Raw genomic sequence first — 12,735 nt, forward strand, 5'->3', positions numbered from 1 at the left:
GTGAACTTCCCCCTAATGCTCAAAAAACACTTTGATATCCTAGCCTGGAAGGCACCATCGAAGTGCAATGGATAATTATTAATGAATTAACTAAATGATTAATTTAGTTAAAAGCTAAATTATTTAATTATTCATTAAATTAGCCCCAAATGCAACAGCAGCGCTGAGACAAGCACTCAGTCTGCACGGCAGTAAAACAACTGGCATTAAAAAGTTGTTTTCCCCATTATTTAATGAATTAAAGCTTTGGTCATAAACAAGTCATCCAACAGCCTTTTCAGTCATGGGACAAGTGATGCCTCTCTGGTGTGTCATTACAGATGATAGCAGTGAGAGATTGGAGACAAGATGAGGTCGTTCCTAATGAAGACGAACTTAACCTTTTTGGTAGTGGGATGTCTAAAGCTAATTAATCGTATTCTTAGAAACTCTAACAGAGGTGATTAAAGATACGTCATTTAACAGAAACTTCCCTCATGAGAACAACTGAGGGTTTACCAAAACTGCGGAGGTTTTTCAGAACTTGAGCACATTTTCTAAGTAAGACCACGTGTGAGAGAGAGGGACAGAGAGAGAAAGTGAAGCCAGATTCATTTCTGGTGTGAGGATCCACTGAAATCAAACACAATAAAAAATAATTTGGGCTTGCTCATTTTTCAGCCTCACCACTAAGCCAGGCTTTTAGCATGTCCCTCTTCAAACAAAACTAATTAAAAGCAAAAATGAGGATGGGCTATCTCTTGCTGTGTGATGGTTTACTTCCTCTGCCGTCAGAGGAGCTTTAAAATAATTACTTATTTTGAGCACATGTGCAGGTGTGGCTGCACGGGAGATCCAGCAGTGACTGGAGGTCACTCAGAGCAGGATGGCACCCCAGACAGGCAGCACAGGCACTCAGAGGAAGTTCTTTTTAGATCATAATTTGAATGCATCAGGCAGAGCTCTGCAGAGGAAAAATGGCCTCTGAGGAGTTGTTGAACATAAGTTCAAGGGCAGGTGTTCAGGTAATACTCTAAGTGCAGTGGACATGGTGAGAAATAATTTCTCTGGCTCATCAAGGGTTTCATGGATTTTATTTGTTAGTGGAACTACTGTAGCATATTCCTTTCCCCCCCAAAATAACAGCTGAAAGGAAATGACTGTAAAGGAGCATTTCTGTGATGGTGGGCACTCATCCAGGATGTGGGAGATCAGAGTTGAAGCCAGGCTTGGGCTGAGCTTCCATGTGCTCACCCAGCTGCCTCTCCACATGGAGCAGTCCCAGCAGAGAGAGTGGAGAAGCTCTGCTCCAGGGCAGTGGCAGGGAAATGCCTCTGGGATGTGGGAGAACAACTCTCTGCTTCCAAGAGCACAGGAGTGTGTATTTCCCACTCTTTAGGAGCATGGCCCAATTAGCTGTTTGCATCTTTCTCTCGAGACGCTTCATTTTGGAGGCTAGAAACCTTCCCCAACAAATATTTTGATGAATTTGCTGTGAAACATGTTTTCTTTTCTGGCATACTAAAGTTTGTGAATGGAAAGAGGCTCCAGCAAAAAATCCTCAGCCAGCTTTAGACAGCACATAACCAAACAGATCAATCTCCATGCTTCAAAGCACCTCTGGTCCCTAAGCACTGCCCTTTCTCCCTGGAGACTGCAAGGACAGGCCTAGTCAGATGTGCTGTGTTGACCTGGGCAATCAGAAATGTTCCTGGCAGGGAGACATCTCCTCAGCCTCTTTGCAATGCAGTGATTTTCCTCCTCTGCTCAGCCCCGTGCTCCGTTTGCTCCCCAGTTCCCTCCTGTGAGCACAGGACGTTGATTGGCACTGCCACTATCATCTGACAGGGCAGAAAGGAGTCAAGCTGCACTTGGGAAGAGCTATTGAGCCAGCTCCATGAAGTCTCACCATTTAGACCATCTATCAGCCACTGGAGTCCAGTCCTTGCTTCAGCAACATCCCGAGCAGACAATTAAATCTATCATCCTTACTCGTCCTCTTGAAGTCTGCTGGCAGGCACAAGGCTGAAGTTATGTCTGTCCTTGAAAGATTAGACCCCTTATTCTCCTCTAGTGCTTCAAATAAAATAGTTGGAAGCCAATTTCTTGTAAAGTTCACTGGTTTTCCACCTGCAGAGCAGCTGTGGGCAAAGGGCCTTGTGTTTTATGACTATTAATAATTCTAGCCTGTGCTACAAAAATATATGAGAAACTTCAGCAATTTTTTCAGTTCAGTACTTGAATTCTAGAATTAGACTTTGAGACATCTTGTTTCACACATACTGCAGGGGCGGAGAATGGAGACAAGTTGTCATGCATGAATGAAGATGCTGGGAATTAGATGAAAGAGTTTTTCCCACCTCCTAATAAAAGTCAAAAGTGACTCATCTGAAATACAGGAGATTAACAGTGGCCAATAATTTCAGTACTGCTTGGATAAAGTTTGATATTGGATATTCTTATGAAAAATACAACCCAAGAAAATCTGTGTGAAGCCAGAAATTTGATGGTTTCATGTTAGAATCATTTTAGGCCAAAATTTTAAAACAGAACTCTCTCTGCTCTTTTCTTCCTCAAATCCACAGTTCCAAAAATCTGAAAAAGCTTTTAGACAGCTTTTTTTGGTCTCTTCCTCTAACAGGAATTGACAGGTTTCAGAACATCTATTTTGTAAAGGAAGAAAGGAAAATGGTCTCAGGTTAGTGGCCATTAATATGCCAGCTGCATAAATCAGATATCTTCTACCCTGGACCTTAATATTAAAAATAAAATGTCTGCATGACACAATGAAAAGTAGAAAAATAATCACCAGTAGACCTTTATTTCCCCTAGGTTGCAGGGAGGAACTATGGAAACATTAACTATAGAGGCATTTAAAGAGGCATCACTTAAATTTATCAGGATTTCTGGCTGACAAAGTGTTACTCTAAACTGATTTGTAGTATCCATCAAAATGTAAGTCTTCAAATGAAAAGATTTAGATTTTTAATGCAGGTCCATAAAATCCCAAGGACTTTTGGGCAGTGAACAATGAGGTCAGAAGAAGCCAGGGTGATCTACAGGCTCCAGAGGTTCTGTGTCCCACTCTTGCTGCAGGGAAATATTTCAAGTTCTGTTTCACAACACTGAGATCTCGAAAGCTCACTGGGGTTTGTCCTGGGTTCTTGGAACCACCTGTAATTTCTCTGCTACCAGGTGGGAGGGGACTTGCACCTGGTGTAATCCAGGAATTTGGCTTGGAGGAGCAGGAGCTGCCTTGGCACCAGCAGACAGATTCTGGAAAGGTTTTATTAGTGTGTTGTGCAGGAAAATGATCTGTTTCTTCTCCATTTCAACAGGGAAGAGGCCATAAACTTTGTCTTTTTGAGGCTGCAGTGGGGGAGGTTTCTTGGCTCATTCAGGTGCAACTGTCAGTGAAGGAAGCAACATGTTCAGAAAAAAATACTGTCCAAACCACTGTCCTTCTGTAGATCAAGAGGAGAGCAACAGGTCAGTGAGGTCTCCTCCATCCTTCTGCATGAAGACAAACTATGTCCTAAGACTTCTGTTCTGGCGCCTTTTAAATGGGATCCCTGGAAAAAAAAAAAAAAAAGCCACAGAACCTTTTTTCTGTGAAACCTTTTCTCCACTCAGCTCGTATTACAGCTGAGCTGCTTTACAGACAGGGGAAGAAATCCCCAGCTCCATTTCAAGTTGGGGATTTGCAGACCTGAAGGTCTCAGCCTCTTTAGTGGGAGAGTGTTAAGAGAGATGACATAATCATATATTAACAGCACAATAAGTTACTTACTCCTCTTACTCCTCTCCCTGACACTGAAACTTGGCTCTGGGGAGGCAGCCAGACCATTGTCTGTTGGAAGGAGCAAAGGTGAGGCATCACACTGGTGTTTCTATGAATATTTCATAGCTCAGAGCAGTAACCTGTCTGTTCCCTTACAGATGCCTAGCTATGCTTTAAACAAAATGCAGAATGCAGCTATAAGCAGATGTACATTTCCTTAAATTCTCCTTTGTACATCAGTAAGTTGACTGAAATTGCACAGAGTGTGAAAACATTGTACAGAGTGGAGGCAGGAGGGAGGAAAAGAGATCTCGAGGGTCTGACAGCAATTTTCTGGTACTCTTTTCAAACGAGAGGGAAACACATAATCAAAACCCTCACAACAAACTTTGTCTGCTGCCTGTGCCCTGCACAGGGATGTGCCCCCAGTGACAGTGGCACTGGTCCCAGTGCAGGAGACACCAGTTCCAGGTGATGCTGGAGGGGAAGAGCTGTGCTGTGCTGCTCATGGTGCACAAACAAGCAGCTTGGACTCCACCACGTCAAAGGCAAGGGTAACCTGTGCCTCTAACAGTGACTGCCCTCTCTGTGACTCTTCCCTTTTCATGGACTCAGCACTTTCTGTCCAGCCTGTTTCTTTGGAAGATATGACTAGAATAAAATGATGAAAAAAAAAAAAATCCAAAGTATTTCTCAATAGTGTTTTATGCTCTGTACTAGTCTTAACCTCTAGCAGAGTTCCCCAGAATTATCATTGATGGTGGCCTATGGATTGAGTTTAAATTTTGTTGCCTGGCTTTTTCTGGACTTCTTCACAGTATTAAGTACAGGTGGCTCTGCAGTAAAAAGTGAAAATTCTGTGTAGTTTTTTGTTATTAAGATAATGAAAGCTTGCAGCCATTTTTTTATTGCACAAATTTTCACAGCTAACAAGGTCCAAAAGCAGCAATATCCTGGTGCATTTCCTACGTGCTTGTACTGCTAGAGAAAAGCAGGTAGCTCAGAGGATTAGCAAATGCCACGTGCAGTAATTTGATGCACAGCTGCCATTAACAATAATGGGAATTGTATGTCTGATGATCCATCATGCAGAGCAAAGAAGATTCAGCCCTGGGGGTTTGCTGTGCAGCCTTCAAAAGTGCAAGGCAAAGTATGGAGGCAAGAAAAGGCTGAGGATCTTGTTTCTCCTTCCCTGCCCATAAAGTCATGCTAAGAACAGCATTTTCAGTCTCATGAAAAATCTACATTTCTGCTTTTGGTTTTTTCTGCTGTAATTTGAGGAGAGAGGTTTTAACTGATAAGGCAAAAAAGTTTCTAAGTCCAACTATCTAAGTTCAGACTGAACCAGCAGCTGGTAACCAGGTGATTAAGGACCCTTCTGCTCTCAGCCTTGGGGCTTGGTGCTCACAGGGTCAAAAGCTTTGCTCTCTGGCTCTCTTCCCTCTTGAAATAAGCAGGCTAAGCTGTGTAAATGGCAGCAAGGCCCAGAAGAGTCTTGGCCCAGCTCCTCTCCCTGGTGTTATTTGATGAGCTACCTCAGCACTGTAGCTGGTTTAGAAAATAAAATAAACTCACAGTTTCCACCTGAGTCCTTCCAAAGAGCTTTAATTATTCATCTCTTAAAATCATAAATATAAAAACCATTTTGGGATCATTTTCATCTTTGTTTAGCTGGTTTTAACATGGATTTTTTTCCCTAAAAAGAGTACTCAGTTTCCTAACCAAATTTAGCTAGGACCCAGTTTGCAAAATTTGTCCCACATCCATCTGAACAGAGAAGCAAAATGCTCCCCATGGAAGAGGATCTCATTGAGGAAATAGGACAGTGCCTGGTGCACAAGGACAAAATCTGGGACAACACAATTCATTAGATTTCTAAAAGCAAATGGAACACTGCATCATCTCTCCAGACTTCTCATAAGGAAACCTTGGAAAGTGCAGCCTCTTCTTGATGGCTGACCCTGAAGCCCGTTGTATGGTGATTTTTTGTTTTTCCCTTAATGATACTTTTATTTAAGGCACAGTCTTCCTCTGAAAAGTCAAACTCTTGGCAAAAGTTCAGGTTCTCTTTGTTCTCTTGGCTCTGCTCTTCAGTGTCAGCAGGGAAATGTATTTTCCCTCCTTGTTGCTCAATCAGTGATGGAAACCAGGCACAAGTAGAGGGCAAATGTTGGACCTCAGTTTTAGGTGCATGCCCACACCCTCACACACACTCTCAAATGAGTTAAAATGAGTACATTAAAAATGGTAAATTGGTGATTTGAGAACCCAAATTGACTTAAAATTCTTTAGCTATGTGTGACTAAGTGTGGAAAAAGAGAAAATAGGAGAAAAACAATGTGAGCTTCAAATCCAAAGCAGAGCCTGCAGATCTGTCAGGCAAAGATGCTTTTGAGCTGGAAATGGGACACATCTTTTTTTGAGGTTTCGGAGAATTAATGTTGGTCTCTTGTGTGTCACTTCCACCTTCATGTTTTGCACTAAGTTGGAGTTCACCTTCCCTGAAGGTTTTTCCCTTCAAGGTTTCATTTCTCATCTATTTCCACTACCTGGGAAAAAAATAAGTTACACAGAAGATAAGCTGAAGGATTGTTCTTAGACATAAGGATTTCTTACAGTTTGATGTAGTTCCTCACCCTGCCCCTTTGAAGGTATCTCTGCAGTGTGACACTTGAAACGGAATAGAAGAGCAGCCATGGGATGCTGCCAAGAGAATTTTGGTTCAAAATCCTTCTGTTGGCAATTTATATGTGTTTTGGTTTTTTTATTGGAGAGCAGAGTTGTTTCCCAAAGTGGGAAAAGCTCCATCATTTGCAATATCTAAGAACAGTGAATAAGGTATTAAAAATTCATTATCTGGCTCAGTAGTAAGGGGTTTTTAAGACTTAGATGCAGAGTATGGACAAAGTGGCCTAATAGCCTTTTTTCAGCTGCTGTTTTCATGGCCCTAAAAGGCACTTGACTTAAATAATTCACTGCTCTGTGTTCCCAGTAATCTCCTACCTGTCCCTTTCAGAGCACACACTTGTACTGTATTAATAAATGACTTTACATTTTTGTAGTCATTTTCCTCCTGCCTGTCTCTTCTACTTTTTCTGTATTTTTTGTGACCTAAGAAGTCCTTTGGAAAAAAAAAATCTTGCTTAATCTTTGCTACACATGTCCCAGTGTTTTATAGCCACAACAAAGGATGGAAAGATGGATAATTTTTAGCAGTATAAATGCAGGATCAGGCACTTGGTGAAATCCTTGATTTGATCATGCAATGGTGGTGACTGCACACAAATGACCCAGTTACAGCTCAGGCACTTCAGCAGTCATTTGTCCACACCCTGGCATGCACAGTGGCACATGTGTGATGTGATACACAGATGTCTATGCCCTGCTTAGGACAAATAGAGTTGAGATGTTTGAGATCTGCATTTATTTAGGTTTTTATTGCCACTTTCTGATTGACAGGTATTCAGAAAAGTGTTTCCCTGAGCAATGTTTGTATTCTCCAGGTAGGAGTGTATCCTGCATCTATTAAGACCTTCTGATGCCTGTCACTTTTATTCTACTGAATAATATACCTGTCCTTTTAGCTAACACCCGATTCCCATTTTTGTGGGAGGCTGTCTTTTTCTCTTTCTTCCAACATCAGCTTTTCAAAAATCACGGGTTGCATCTTCAGAACCAGCCCCTAAATCTGCTCCAGCAATCAACCACAGGTGCAATTTCGTGAGTACAACCAATTGCAGGAGGAAATTATGGAACTTAAAGATCAAGCATCGCCCTGATTTGTAAGCACAAATAGCAGGGATAAACGAAGTCGATGGGAGCTGTAAGTGCTCCGTTTCTCAGTGGAATGCTGCTGTTTGCACCCACAAATTAGATGATAGGAAATCAAATCCTGCTATTCACACTGTCAGTTGATTGCAGGATTGAGGCAGGAGACTGAGATGTGAAGTGAGTCCCCCTAAAAATGTGATCCTCCAGGCTTACTTGTGCTTTTCCAATAAAGGCAGCATTTGTCACGCATTGTTGGCTCATCTGTCTGGTTTGGCTTCTTCAGCAGTGGGTGGTATCCCTTGCTTCATGTTTTCTGAAAAAATTAAATTAAAAAATGGGGAAACAAAACATAAAGCAGTGGGAATGCAGAGAAGTTGCTTGTGGGAAGCAAAGGGGTAATTTTATAGGACACAGCCCCTTACACACTGATCCTTTACAGAAAATATCAATTATGGGAGTGAATTCACAAATGCTGGGACTAGAACTGGGCAAGGAACTCACCCTGTCCCATTCCCCTGCCTTCCTCAGTGTGTTTGGGTCCTTGGAGCATGTGTTCCTCAGGCCAAGACTGCCTCCCAGGATATCTCTGTGCATTTATAGTCCCCATCTCAGTGCAGTCTGGTGGCAAGAGAAATTGCAGTGGATAAATCACTCCATAATCACTGTGCCTTCTTGTGTGTTCCTTAAAAATGAGGTGTAAAATGTTTTATGTAGTCCCACTGTTGGGTTATAGGTTAAACTCAAATCCAGAAGTATTTTTTGAGCCTCTTACACTTTGGACTAAAAGGTAATCATTTACTACCAGCTATCCAGAATTTTATATCTATATATATCTCAGGGGTTTCCTAATATACACTTAGTAGTTTGAACTCGACCATAATTACACTGTTATTATCTTCATAAGCTTTACTTATCTCATTATCAACTCCTTCCCATGCTGGAGGTCAGTGGAGTCTCCCTTCTATTAGCCATTTAATCCTTTTACCCAGTAGCTCTGTTCTCATTGATTCACTTACTGTATTTCTCTGTAGCTAATATTTCTGACATTTCAGACCAACCTCTCCCCTTGCCTTTTACTCTGTCCAAAGTAATCTCTACCCCTATAGATTCTGAGTTCATTACTGCTGCTTTAGGAGTGCTGCAGCTCCCCAGTAAAACCTTTATGGTTTTGCCTTTGGAGTGGTGCAGGGGCTGCCTGTCCTTGGCATAGGGTGGGGCTAGGGAACACCACCAAAATCTGCATTATTTGCAAAGAGATAGGTGAAGATGGCTGAGCTGGTGGCAATAAATATGAGGAAGCCTTTCCCATAACTAGAAAAAATTACCATTCTCATAACACTGCTTTCATGGATTTATATCAGGTATCTTAGCTGATGGATATTGTGTTGTTTTAGAAATAGCATTTATTGATTTTATTCTCCCTTTGAGATACAATTAACATTTTTGAGGCTTTGTTTCTCAGTCCCTTTCCATCATATTGTCATTCATATGTGATCCCATTCGATGTGAACCCTGGTTTGTATTTCTGACTGGGACTGTTGCTGCAGAAAGGAGATTCTGTGGAGGAAAGAGAGAGTTTGCTTTTGAAAAGTCTCCCAAGTGTTTTCCCAAATAAATTATTTCCTGTATACTGGAATATCAGTATACAGGAAATTCAGTATATTGGAATTCAGTATCACTGAATTATAATTATTTTAGTTCTTTTTTTATTTTAATGAGGTGACAGTTACTTAGGAATCCAGAGTGTTCTTCAGTTCTTGGCAGTCTTGAGCAGAACACGTGCTAAGCCTAGCAAGGATAATTACACCAGCTGTGACCTTTTTGAACACATATTTGGACCAAAGTAGTTTTCAGTCACTTCTGATTGACTTAGAGCTTACTTGAATTTGCTTTCTATAAACTTCAAATATTACCTTCCTGCTGCTGTGTTACTGTGTATGTGTGTCACGAGCAGTTTTATCATTTGATATTTGTTCCTCCTTACGATGCCTGGTGGCTTTGGGAAGCTGTACAGAAGGTTGGGACACAGGTCCAGGTGCTGCTTTGGGCTCAGGTGGCTTTTTCAGGCTGCGAAAGGTGTCCCAGAGATGGGCACTGGGTTCCTGCCCCTGGGGGAGTCAACCTGTGCTGCCTGAGCAGCTCACTGATTCCTCTTTTAATGCCTCAGCTCTTAGGAGAATAAAGGGGAGATGAAAATAAATAGAGATAAAAGTTCTTTTTTCTTTTTTTTTTTTCTATTTTTGGAGGAGACGGATGAAAATGTTTGTTCAAGAAGTTATTGGTGTTCCTAAGAGTCTCCTTGGATCCAAAGTGGAGTTTTGGTTCTACTTCATGGTTTTTACACCTATAATGCTACATCTTTGGCTCTGGTTTATTATTAAAAGGCAACAGTTTAATTAAGAGAGCTTTACTCAAGAACAAAGGTCCTGCAAGGTGTTTAAGAGAAAATTTACTTCTGTTTTTGAGGTACACCCCTGAGTGTGCAAGCTGGATAGCAGAGTCAGTGAATGCAGCATTATTATTAATTTAATCTAATAAACAGACTTAGCAGTAAGTGTGTGAGAATAATTTGTTGCTATTTATGCATTCCTCCTTCTCAGCACTCCTATGCTCACAGGACATATATAGTCACGTTTTATTATTTCACCTATTTTGGTTTCTGTGCTCCAGGGCAGGCAGAGCTGGCAGCGTTTATCGGAGTTGGTTTCTCTCCACTAAACAATTTCACTGTTGACCAAACAGTGCGTTTGTTTCTCTGGGAAGGGTGTGCTCGCTGTGGAATCCAAGGAGCTGTCAAGAGTGGAGACTCATAACTTCAGGCTGCTGAAAAGATCCTGGGCTCCACAGGGCTTTGTGACCTCCCAGCTACCACGAGGTTTCCATCACTGCTGCTCTCCTGCTGAACAGAGCTGGGTTTGTGTGAGGGAGTGTTTTCCAAGGAAGGTAAGCAGGGGTAATCCAGTTGTTGGGTAAACTGCACCCAAGAGGATTAAAGAGGTGCCATTTTTATCTCCTCTCTGATCATTCACTTCTGTTTAAGGTTAGAGAGGGGGCTGTACTACTCTGAATGCTCCAGTCTTGTGTCTGTGTCTGCCTGGGGCTGGCCAAGCAAGTCCCTTCCCTTGAGAAGTCCATTTTGGGGACATCTGTGACTCCCCAGAAGGATTCTTGCATCAACAGCAAGGCTTGTTTGCACTGGGCAATGGCACAGGTTAGCAGAGTAGAGCAGTTGCTGCTGGGAACAGGAGTGATTTTAAGGGATTTTACTCATGGATGGCTCTAATCTGATCGTGTTGGCTGTGTTCATTAGTGCTGGGAGCACAGCGCTCACCTCTGGAGCACAGCACATCCTCCAGGGCTGTTTCATCCCACTGTTTGCATCCTTGGGGATGCTCTGCCACGTGAACCAAACCAGAGAGGGCATGGCAGAGAGGGGTAGCTCAGTGGTGCACTGCTGATGTGCCACCAAGCCCTAACAAAGAGTCACTCTATATTTTTCACTCTATATTTTGCAGCAGAAACAAAGCTGAGAGAGTGCTTTTAAATCAGCCTGCAGCCTGTACAGATCCATCTCCCCTAAAACCTTCTCTCTGTCTCAGACAAGTCACTTGTGCTCAGATCCAGCTCATCTAGCACCAGGGCCACGACTCCCCTGTAAAGCCTTGATATTTTTTTGTCTTTGGATTCCCTGGCTGTGAGCTCAGCAGAGTCCCTCAGGGTGGAGTCTGCCATGCAATTACCCAGGCTTTCCCTCCATACAGCCCTTAAGTGGCTGCTGAAGGGGTGATTCATCTTAAATCATTCTTCCTGCCAGCTTTTTCGCTCTACACCAACTCTTGTTTGTTTAAACCAATACAGTCACATATAAAACCCTGACAACACATGCTCAACGTGCAGGTAATAAAGAGGGCATCCTCTCAACAGCTTGTCCTCTTCACAATCCTTATGTTTGCGTATTGCTGTTTCCACTGAAACCCTGCAGGCTGGGATTTTGCTTGTGGGGAGGCATCAGACTGAATATTCCTGTAAAAACCCACCCTAAACTGTGCATTTGGCGTAATCATGTGGTCTTAAAAGATGGTAAAAGCCAATAATGGGATGTAATACACCGTTAGCTAATCATGCATGCTCCACTGAGCTGGATTTGTGTTCCATGCAGGTTGTACACAGTGCTGTAGATGTTGTGGCCCAATTTTTCCCTGGTTCCAACACTTTAACTCTGCTGGATCCCATAGGTAGAAGTGGGTGATGAAGACGTGGCAGTGCCCAGGTGTGTGACCCCTGTAGCATCCACCCTGCTGAAGGCAGTTTAACCCAGCAGTGCCACACAAGAAGTTGGAGCCTGCTAAAAGCTACAAGCAAAACTGCTTTTTGCATTTGTGATAAAAAAATGCCCAGCACGAAGCAAATTCCTCCAGAAACATGGATGCAGGTTTACACCCAGGAGACTACAGGAAAAAAATAAAATGCTGCATTGATTTAGAGGACCTGGAAATAAAGGAGGTTTGGGGTTTGGGTTGGTTTGTGAGCACCTTTCAGGGTCCCTGTCTCTGACACATCTCCAACTGGGAAGATATAGGTAAGAAAACCCAGAAAGTTCTGGCTTCCACATACAGCATTTGTGAGTTCCATCAGTGTTTTACAGGAAGCTGGATGTTGTCCCCTACACAATCTGACCTGCACAGTTGGTGCTGCAGGGCTCTCACAAGGTGAGCACCAGGAGCAGCCTGAGATTTTCCTACATGTTAGTGTTATGAGCCATAATACCCTGAAAGTCTTTCTCTCAAATATATCTTGGGATATATTCCCAAGAGGTTTGTTTGCCTTGGAGAGAACCCAGGGCTTGTTCTTTTAGGCTATAAATTCTTCAGCACAAGGATTTTTGTTTTCCTTTATGTCCCCAACGCACCTGGTGCCACTGCACCACTCAGTCCAAGCCACATAATATATTACCATATGAAAACATCATTTACATCCAGCCAAGGCTCTTTTTATTCTCCCTCAGAAGGCTCAGACCTCTGAGAGGCAGAGGGGGTAAATCACACCACACTCACTCTGAAGGCCACCCCCTCTAACCTGGCCCAGTCCCAGGCTCTGCCCCAGACCTCCCCACCCCTTACACCCCCAGATCCCTCAAAACACAAAGGGGACACAGAGCTGGCCCTTATCTGAGTGAGAGGTTAGCTGGGGAATGTGGGCCCAGG

General features: G+C 42.8%; 2 long non-coding RNA genes across 2 annotated transcripts; one reads left to right on the forward strand and one right to left on the reverse strand.

Annotated features, from left to right (window-relative positions):
- Positions 1–3,030: 3,030 nt before the first annotated feature.
- On the reverse strand, positions 3,031–10,656 carry LOC135279681 (uncharacterized). The gene is made up of 4 exons (XR_010346903.1): positions 10,179–10,656; positions 7,745–7,844; positions 3,770–3,829; positions 3,031–3,551 (listed from the first exon to the last, which is right to left on the reverse strand). It is a non-coding gene; the product is annotated as an uncharacterized LOC135279681 (long non-coding RNA).
- Positions 10,326–12,013, forward strand: LOC135279680 (uncharacterized). Its single transcript, XR_010346902.1, has 2 exons — positions 10,326–10,474; positions 11,691–12,013. It is a non-coding gene; the product is annotated as an uncharacterized LOC135279680 (long non-coding RNA).
- Positions 12,014–12,735: the final 722 nt, after the last annotated feature.

Source organism: Passer domesticus, chromosome 12, assembly GCF_036417665.1.
Source record: "Passer domesticus isolate bPasDom1 chromosome 12, bPasDom1.hap1, whole genome shotgun sequence".
In the NCBI taxonomy this organism is placed as follows: Eukaryota; Metazoa; Chordata; class Aves; order Passeriformes; family Passeridae; genus Passer; species Passer domesticus.